The sequence below is a fragment of the Hylobates moloch genome, unplaced genomic scaffold (assembly GCF_009828535.3).
Source record: "Hylobates moloch isolate HMO894 unplaced genomic scaffold, HMol_V3 SCAFFOLD_20, whole genome shotgun sequence".
NCBI lineage: Eukaryota > Metazoa > Chordata > Mammalia > Primates > Hylobatidae > Hylobates > Hylobates moloch.
In genome coordinates, this window is record NW_026652295.1 from 26,587,719 (window position 1) to 26,598,047 (window position 10,329).

Here is a 10,329-nt window from a genome sequence, read left to right on the forward strand (position 1 = left end):
TTCTTGGGTTATTTAGGGTTGGGTGGGGGTGGGAAGTGGAATGACTGCCCACTTCCAAGGGTTTTGCAGGCGTAGAAGACCACCTCCTACGTCTCTTGTGCTTCTCCCTTTTTAGCACACCCATCCTAGTGCTAACTTTTCCTTTCTCCTCTCCTCCAACTTTACCTAGGCCCTTCTTCTTTTTTTTTTTTTTTTTTTTGTGTGTGTGTGACGGAGTCTTGCTCTGTCGCCCAGGCTGGAGTGCAGTGGCGCAATCTCGGCTCACTGCAAGCTCCGCCTCCCGGGTTCACGCCATTCTCCTGCCTCAGCCTCTCCAGTAGCTGGGACTACAGGTGCCCGCCACCACGCCCGGCTAATTTTTTTGTATTTTTAGTAGAGACGGAGTTTCACCATGGTCTCGATCTCCTGACCTCGTGATCCGCCCGCCTCGGCCTCCCAAAGTGCTGGGATTACAAGCGTGAGCCACCGCGCCCGGCCTAAGGCCCTTCTTCTTTTCCCTCTTGTCTTCTCTTTTCTTCTACCTTTCATCCTCTGTTACCTCTCATTTGCTACTTAAGTGTTTCCTTTCCCATCCGTAAGGGCAAAGTTGAATGAATCGCTTGGTAATGCACCACCTTGAACATCAGAGATTCCATAGTAATACATGTCCTCTTCTAATACGTTTCATCACATCTTATCTTAAGTTCCATCTCATTCAAAGACAAGAATGACCTAGATGTCGAAAAAGTAATATTTGCTGCCAAGGTCATATTCAGCCTTCAGTCATGCATGAGACATGTTTGAGCACCTTTGCAGAAGAAGAAAGGAAGCAATGAGGTAAGAACCAAGACAACAAGAGACTTCACAATGTTTCCCGCAATAATGTCAGTTTCTAAATACATAAACAAACAAATAAATAAATAAATAAATGAATAAACCAAAACCATGGAAAATGATGAAAGGCTAGATTTTGTCAAGTATGAGACAGGGCAAGAAACAGAAAGCAGTGACTGTGATTTACGTAAACTGTGTTGTTCTTCTCTCCTGGGGGACTCAGAGTTGGGGAAAACAGAATAATTTTGGAGTCCACAAGTGCCGTATTGAAAATGTTAGTATGGTTTCACCCATCGAGGTCTGTGTTGTAGGTCCAGCATGCATCTGCTGTGCAATCTGACTTTGCATAAGTTGCCAGGAAAACGGTCCTATGGATTCACATAAATTGGTTCAGCTCAACACAGAAGTACAATTTTATTCTTCATTCTTGATTTATTTTCCTTCTGTTTTCATCCATTTCCTCCATCCCCCTCCCTTTCATCCCACGAGTCTCCTGCATTTCTTTCTTCTCTGAATATTATGTACTAGCAACCTCTGGCCAAAGAATGAGACGGATGTGAGGATGAGTATAGGCATAGCTCTGAGCATGTAAGGGTGAAAGCTATATAAAGGGAGATGGAACCCAAGTTAATTTTAAGATTTCATGAGTTTTCTGTAGCCTGGGAACATTAGATTCAGGTTTTTCTTCCTTCCCAAATTTTACATTCTCTGGCTTTTTCTGCTCAGGTAAGCGTTTGCCTTGTCAAAGTGAGTATTGTGGAAATTGCTTTATCAGTATTAAAAGATGGTAGAAAAGAGATTTAAAAAAATGCTATATGTAATGGGATATTTGACTGTTCAGGATTTTAATCTGTTAGTAGAATTTGAAAACTTAGGTTTAAATTCTGTGTTATCAAAAATTTTATTTATATTATGCCATGTGGCATTATTGGGGGAGGCACAAGTGTTTGGGTAAAAGAGACTTCTTGCAGTCTTTGTTTCACCTTGCCTTCTTTAGGAAGCACTGCAGTTCCCTCATCCTGTATTCATTCTTACCCAGTGCTCCATTTAAATTACTTTCTACAGCTGTAGTATATTGCTCAAATTACAGTTATGCCACTAACTGAAAACAAGGTACCCCATATCTGAGAATCCCATTAAATTTAAACAAGTCGCCTTATACTCTTAGGGGAGTTACTAAATGTAAAATAGCAGACAAACAGGTATGCCTCACTTTAACCATCAGAACTATTGCTTTGATTACATTCTTTATGGTTATATAGTATGGTAGGCATGGACACTCCTTGCCAATGAGTAATAGTTAAGATAAGATAATTAAGACTTTGTCACAATTAGCTTGACAAAATGGGACCCCGTGGACCTCCCCTTTACCCCTGTCAATTAAAATAGTTAATACAGAATAAATATAAATTAAAACAGGACTTTCAAGTATTGAGCCCATTGTATAAGCTCTGTTTAGAGAAGGGGTGATTATCCCTACAGTTTCTTATTGAACAGCCCAGGTTAGCTTGTTATTAAACTTGGAAAGCATGAATGCCTCCTAATGGAAGATTACTGCAACCTTAATTCCATGGTCCCACCCATTAAGGTCCTTATACCAAATATTATTGTAATTACTGACTCCATCTAATTGCTAACTGGTATGTACTCTGTAGTCATAGATTTGTCTACTATGTTTTCTTTAGTGGCTATTTCAATGCCTCAAAGCTTCTCAGTTTGCCTGCATCTGTGAGGGAACACAGTACACCTTTACCTCCCTACCATGGGTTATCTCATGTGGCTTGCCATAGCACATAATCTTTGCTGGCAAGATTTTAACTGCATCCAACTTTCTCCAGAAATACAGGTGTGATATTACATTGATGACATTCTTCTCTGCGGAGACGTATTTGACTCACACACTCATTCAAGACATACAAACATTTGGCTGAGTGCGGTGGGTCACATCTGTAATCCCAGCACTTTGCGAGGCCAAGGTGGGTGGATCACCTGAGGTCAAGAGTTCTAGACTAGCCTGGCCAACATGGTGAAACCCCGTCTCTACTAAAAATAAAAAAATTTGCCACGCATGGTGGTGGACACCTGTGATCCCAGCTACTCAGGAGGCTGAGGCAGGAGAATCACTTGAACCCAGGAGGAGGGGGTTGCAGTGAGCCGAGATTGCACCATTGCACTCCAGCCTGGGTGACAAGAGTGAAACTCTGTCTCAAAAAAAAAAAGGCATACAAACATTCACAAAGGACCTCACAATAAAGGGATGGGCCATTGCCCCTCTTGTGCAAAGGTAAAATTATATAATTATCTCCTTTATTATTAGATGTTGAACTTTGGCAAAATTATTACCACTTTCTAAGACACTCTTAAGAATAGTTGGATAGTCCTTTAGCATTATAAAATACAAACACCTTAAGCCACAAGCCAATCAACGTCTTGCTTTCTTACTCATCCTTCAACCTAGCACTCACACTTTGAAATATTTACAGTTAAGATACATTTCCAACAATATGAAACTATCTACACACATTAACTGCAAGACTATTTGAAACTGCAAAATACTGGAAACTACCTAAACTACCAAACATAGGATATTTATTGAATGAACTATTGTTTCACACATAATGGTGTAATATGTAGCTATAAAAAGTAATGAGGGCCAAGTGCAGTGGCTCAAGCCTGCAATCCCAGCATTTTGGAAAGCCGTGGCAGGAGAACTGTTTGAGCACAGGAGTTTGAGACTAGCCTGGGTAAAATAGTGAGAGCTTGGGTAAAATAGTGAAACCCTGTCTCTACAAAAAATAATAATAAATTAGCTAGGTATGGTGGCATATGACTGTGGTCCCAGCCACTAGGGAGGCTCAGGTGGGAGGATTCCTTGAGCCCAAACGGTCGAGGCTGCAGTGTGAGTTCCTTCAGTCACTTGGATTGCAGAGCCTTAGATGGGCTATATCTCTGTACTGGCAGATTTTGCAGATTTTGACTGCCTCAGGTGACTCAGTGGACTTTGTTAGACCTGGACAACAGAAGCAACATGCATCCTGAAATATTAATGGCATCTACTGATGCCTGCTGAAGTCTCTTCATACCACAAACAACAGATCTTCTAAATGAGGGAGAGCAAGTAGGGAGTGATAGAAGAAAGATCTTGTAGAACTGCCAGAGAATGCATTTATTTTCACTTATCTTTGTTCATATGAAGAATACTTAAGAAACAGTATAAGGAAAGAGTAAGACCTTAAAATGTCCCATCCAACTGTGGTACTAAAGTTAAAAACATACACTGACCAGATTTACAACTGGATAAACAGAGGGACATAAGTGACCTGGTTAAAAGTGCCTCTGTCTCTGCTAACACCTCATTAACTCGATTTGAAACAGTGCATAACAACGTAAAGTTTCATGTGTTACAAAAAATTGTCAGAATCTTGGAAATGGGCAACAGAAATCATTGGGTGTCTTTTCAGTGAAGTGTTGGGCATTGTCTAATGGACCTCTGGAGATTACTTGATTCTGAGTGTGTACTTTTGACCAAATTTTTATTTGTTAAACTGTTCAAGGACTCCACAGGAGAAAAGTTGACTTGTAGATAACTGATAGTAATGCAAATGATATTAGACCATACCAACTCAAATAAATTTTGTCTAAATTAATATAATTAATTTCCAGTAGAGAAATAACCCCAGATACTACATTTTACTGTCCTGTACCCCAGATATTACATTTTACTGTCCTGTATAGATTATTATTATTTTATTATTATTATTATTTTTGAGACAGAGTTTCGCTCTGTCGCCCAAGCTGGAGTGCAGTGAGGCCATCTTGGCTCACTGCAACCTCTGCCTCCAAGATTCAAGCCATTCTTCTGCCTCAGCCTCCCGAGTAGCTGGGATGATTCAAGTCATTCTCCTGCCTCAGCCTCCCGAGTAGCTGGGATTACCAGCGCGCGCCACCACGCCTGGCTAATTTTTGTATTTTTAGTAGAGACAGGATTTCGCTAGTTGGTCAGGCTGGTTTCGAACTCCTGACCTCGTGATCTGCCTGCCTCGGCCTTCCAAAGTGCTGGGATTACAGGCGTGAGCCACCGCGCCCGGCCTGTCCTGTATAGATTATTAATCAGTTTTCCATGTATCATTTACTTATTAATTTCCCCAAGAATCCTAAAATACAAATTGTTGTCTTAAATTCACAGATGAAAGGAGAGGACAAAATAACCCAAGACATCGCCCAATTTGCAAGTGATGCAGCCTAAATGTAAACTTCACTACCCGCCCCAATAGTTCGGCCCTTTCTGCCTCAAAGTCACTCCTGTGGGAGGCAGGCCTCAAACGACTCTCAACAACTAACAGCTTGGAACACACTAAAGCAAAGAAAAACGCATTTCTTGCTCCCAACCAAACAATCGAGGAATGAAAATTCGCAATTAGAGATCCTGGCGTGTTTCTAGAGCCAGCTGAAAACACTTTGAATCCTGGCGCGTTCGGTGACCTCTCTTCCCAGAGAGAAAGTGGCAGTGGACTTCCATCAGATGATCGCTTGCTGCGTGAACCCATTGATAAACCAACACGCGGGAATCCGACTTAAAATGACAAAACCAGGGCCAGGCGCGGTGGCTCACGCCTGTAATCCCAGCACTTTGGGAGGCCGAGGTGGGCGGATCCCCTGAGGTTGGGAGTTCGAGACCAGCCTGACCAACATGGAGAAACCCCATCTCTACTAAAAATACAAAATTAGCCGGGTGTAGTGGCGCATGGCTATAATCCCAGCTACTCCGGAGCCTGAGGCAGGAGAATCGCTTGAACCTGGGAGGCGGGAGGCAGAGATTGCAGCGAGCCGAGATCGCGCTATTGCGCTCCAGCCTGGGCAACAAGAGTGAAACTCCGTCTCAAAATAATAATAAATAAATAATAAAAACAAAACCAGAAAAAGCTGCTTTCTAAGAATGTCCTTATTAAGGCCTGAGTCCCTCAATAAGATTGGTATTATTTAGGTTGTAATCAAAAGTAACTACTTCGTCTCCCCGTCGGGGAATCGAACCCCGGTCTCCCGCGTGACAGGCGGGGATACTCACCACTATACTAACGAGGAAGACGGAAAGCAAGTGTAAAAAGAAACTCGATTGAAATGGTATTCATACATTGGCTACTGAATTTTTTTCTTGGCAGAGAATTCCTAAAAATATGCTAATCTTCATATTAAAAAGTTGTTATAAGCTTGTATAAAACAGATTTCCCATGTTGCTTCGAAAATCTGAAAACGGCAGTTCTGCAAAAGATTATGACTTTGCTGAAAGTAATTCTAGGTCATGAATAGCAAAGAAATGTTCATTAATAGTAAGAAGTACAGTAAACTTGAAAAGCTTCCTCTGCTCGAAATATCCTCCTTTCTTCTTCAACTCAAGTTTATTCGTTATAGGTTTACCTCAAGGTCACCGTCCTGCAGGATTTTTTCTCGGACCAATGTGAGTTAGATGCCCTTCCTTTGCTTCTGTTTACCATGATAAAAATCATACGTATATGAATTTCTACATTTTCTTTCATAAAGGAAAGATCTTAAAGTCTAGGTTTTAGATTTTGCAGCGGTGACATTAAATGCGTGTTTATTTTTGCATAGCCGTTTAGTAGTAGAAATCCCATTCCTAGGAATGTGCCTCAGTGAAATTCCGGCTGAGCTCAATAAGTGGCTTCACAGAAATAAGATATTCATTGTACCAATTTAATGTAACAGGGAATTAAAGGAAACCTGATGTGCATCAGAAATCTGAGTGTGTACTGAGAGAAAATCAGCAAGTTCTCTAGCACTGCCATAACATGTCACAGACTGTGTGGCTTAAAACAACAAAAATCTGCTCTCAGTTCTGTTGTCTAGGAGTCTGAAATCAAAGTGTCTGCAGTCACCCTCTCTGAAGGCTCTAGGGAAGAATATTTCCTTGCCTCTTCCTAGCTTCTGATGGCTCCTGGAAACCTCTAGTGTACCTTGGGTTGTAGCTGCGTAATTCCAATCTCTGTCTCTGTTGTTATGTGGCGTTCTTTTCTCTGTGTCTCTGTATGCCTTCTCTTCTTATAAAGACACCAGTCATTGGATTTAAGCCTCACCCTAATCCAGTATGACCTCATCTTAACTAATTACATCAGCAAAGACTCTATTTTCAAATAAAGTCACATTTTAAGGTTCTGGATGGACACAAACTTGGGGGCAACATTATTTAATCCACTACAACTAAGAATGAAGAAGTGTTATATGCATGAGCTTAATTAACTACACCAAAGTAAACATTAAGAGCTGTAAAATTACTGCTTAAAATTAGCTGTGGGTGAGAGGGAAGGGAGGTGGGGAGGAAGAATATGCAATCTTGCATTGTTATTGTTCAAACTAAGGAAACAAAGAGATTGTCTAAAGAAACACAATAACCAAAGCCTTAAATAATAATGTAATGATGAAGATAACTAATAGAAAAAAATTACAAACTTTCTAAAAATATCAGAAGAGGTAGAAGGACTAAATAGCTTGTTTTCAAAATAGAAACTGAAAACCTAAATAAGTGGGAAAATATATCATGTTTACAGATAAGAAGACTTAATATCTCAACTATATAATTTCTTCCCAAACTGATCTATTGATTCAGTGTAATTTCAACATAAATTCCAAAAGTGTTTTTCCAAGGACTTGATACACTGGTTGTAAAATTATATGGAAGTGCATAGGAACTATAATAGCAAGAACATTTACTAAAAATAAGGAGAGAATTGCCAACAAACTTGCAGGACTTATTAGACATTCCAGAAATTCGTATATTAAAACAGGTACTGATATAAAATCTTGAGTTGACAAAATATGAAAAAGAGCTCATTTAAAAAGCCCATACATATATAAACTCTGGTATATCGACAGAGGGTTATGCTACATCAGAGGAGAGTTGGGGGTATTTAATAAATGAAGCCAGGAATATAATATTCCTATAGAGGGGAAACATGAAATCGGGTAAAGATTAACACCATGAGCTGGGAGCAGTGGCTCACGCCTGTAATCCCAGCACTCTGGGAGGCCGAGGCGGGTGGATCGCCTGAGGTCAGGAGTTCGAGACCAGCTTGGCCAAGATAGTGAAACCCCGTCTCTACTAAAAATACAAAAAATTAGCTGGGCGTGGTGGCAGGCGCCTGTAACCCCAGCTACTCAGGAGGCTGAGGCAGGAGAATCGCTTGAACCCGGGATGTGGAGGTTGCAGTGAGCCAAGATAACGTCGTTTCACTCTAGCCTGGGCAATAAGAGAGAAACTCCGTCTAAAAAAGAAAAAAAGATTAACACCATGAAGATCAAGGGCATAAATGTCAAAAACAAAATTTACAATTCTTAGTAGTATTTACACAAATCAATCAGGACCTTGTATACACTAGTTATGTAGTAAGATTGAGACATTTAATACAATAAATTGGCTACACTAGTGATAGAGAAACTGATATGACAAATGGTACGGAGATTAGCAAGAACGGGAAATCACTAAAGGCCAAAAGCCTCCGCCACCTGGAAGAACCTGAAGCCACAGCAGGCTTACCCTTCAGGCACCTGACACATTAAGATGTAGCAGAAACCCAGGAGGGATGGGCAATACCCTGTTTCCACTTTTCCTTTTTCCCTTTCATCTCCATTCGGTGCCTAACATTGGTTAAGTCCAGCCAGAAGTCAGTTGACAAGGGAGTCTGGGAAACGCAGTTTACAACAACGTCATTGCAGTGTAGAGCACAAAAGAGCATGGGCGATGAATAAGTCTGAGCAAAAACAGCTAAGTGAAGTCTACCTCTTTTGCTACTCAACATTCAATCTCAGCATTTTACCAATATGTAACTCACATTTAAAAACTAATGCTTTCTGCGCATGAAGAGATCCTTAAACTCCCCCAGAAAAGAGAAGCAAGTACCATCACACTTTCTGGAAGAGACAGCATTATTATAGCCTAGGAATTGAAATTATCTAGCTTAAGGTTTAATCGTACTAGTCCTGTCCAGTGAGAGCTAAAGCGAAGGAGAACATGCAGCTGTTCCCATAGAAGGTGCCCAAAGCAGGCAGATAGTGGTAGAAATTAACTGACTTCTTAATTTATTTTACTCTCCTATCACCCACCAGTGCATTTTGTTGACTAAACTGAGCTGCAGATAAATGTGAAGTAGGCTTGGGAAATACGGTCTGAGTTCAGCCCCCTTTGATGTGGGAAACAGGTGCAGGAGAAGGGTGAAGAAAGAATTTGAGAAGCAAGAGGCAGTGGTTACCACATATATGAGAATATGTATTGGAAGAAGTAAAGATTGGAAACACTAGTTAAACAAGACACAAAAATGCTCCAGGTTTGAGAAAACCTTGATATTTATGAAAGTAATTACAGATTAAATTGAAAACACAAGTTACACTGAGAAAGATTAAACTGCATTCAAATAATTGAATTGCAAGGAATGATTAGATAAGGAGGAAGATTAAAAAAAAATGTAGGCCGGGCGCGGTGGCTCACGCTTGTAATCCCAGCACTTTGGGAGGCCGAGGCGGGTGGATCACGAGGTCAGGAGATCGAGACCACGGTGAAACCCCGGTCTCTACTAAAAATACAAAAACTTAGCCGGGCGTGGTGGCGGGCGCCTGTAGTCCCAGCTACTCGGAGAGGCTGAGGCAGGAGAATGGCGTGAACCTGGGAGGTGGAGCTTGTAGTGAGCCGAGATTGCGCCACTGCACTCCAGCCTGGGCGACAGAGCGAGACTCCGTCTCAAAAAAAAAAAAAAAAAATGTAGCAAGACTTCCACATGTAAATAAATCAAATATATACACGAAATAATCAAATAGATAAGTAACTGACATTTAGAATAAAATTCAAATGTATAAATCCAAACATACGTAGATATGTTCAACCTCATTGTGATAAAGGAATACAAACCATCACTACAATAAGATACTATTAACCTCCACTTGATCAGATTAAAATGAAATGTGCAAAAATAACAGCAGTTGACTATTTGGATATGTAGTAGTATCCCTAATACATTGCCAAGAGAGGCATCCATTTTTACAACCCTGGAAAATGGTTTGTCATTATCTCAAAAAGTTAAACATTTACAAAATCTAACAAATTAACAATTTGTCTTCTAGGAACACACACACACACACACACAAAGTACTTGTAACTCTGTACCATGCCACATTTGCATAATTGCTCATAGAACTGTTAACAATATTAAATATACCTGGAAACAACTCAGATGCTCATTGGTTGATGTGTGAAAGGCCTGATGCAAAGATTTTTGAAGTCTGCACTCTGAAATGAGAAAATTTCCCATGGTTTATGCATAATATATGCATGACAATTATTCATATATTAGCTGCTCTTATCCCACAAAAAATCCTCAATATATTCTAAAATGCAGAAATAGTAGAAATCAACAGTTTCTGACCCTTGAAAATTATAAAACTTTCTTTTAAAAACTAGGGCCTGCCGGGCATGGTGGCTCATGCCTGTAATCCCAGCACTTTGGGAGGCCGAGG

At 40.5% G+C, this 10,329-nt stretch overlaps 1 non-coding gene across 1 annotated transcript; it reads right to left on the bottom strand.

The window, feature by feature from the left end:
* Positions 1–5,823: 5,823 nt before the first annotated feature.
* TRNAD-GUC (transfer RNA aspartic acid (anticodon GUC)) lies at positions 5,824–5,895 on the bottom strand. The gene has a single exon. It is a non-coding gene; the product is annotated as a tRNA-Asp (tRNA).
* Positions 5,896–10,329: the final 4,434 nt, after the last annotated feature.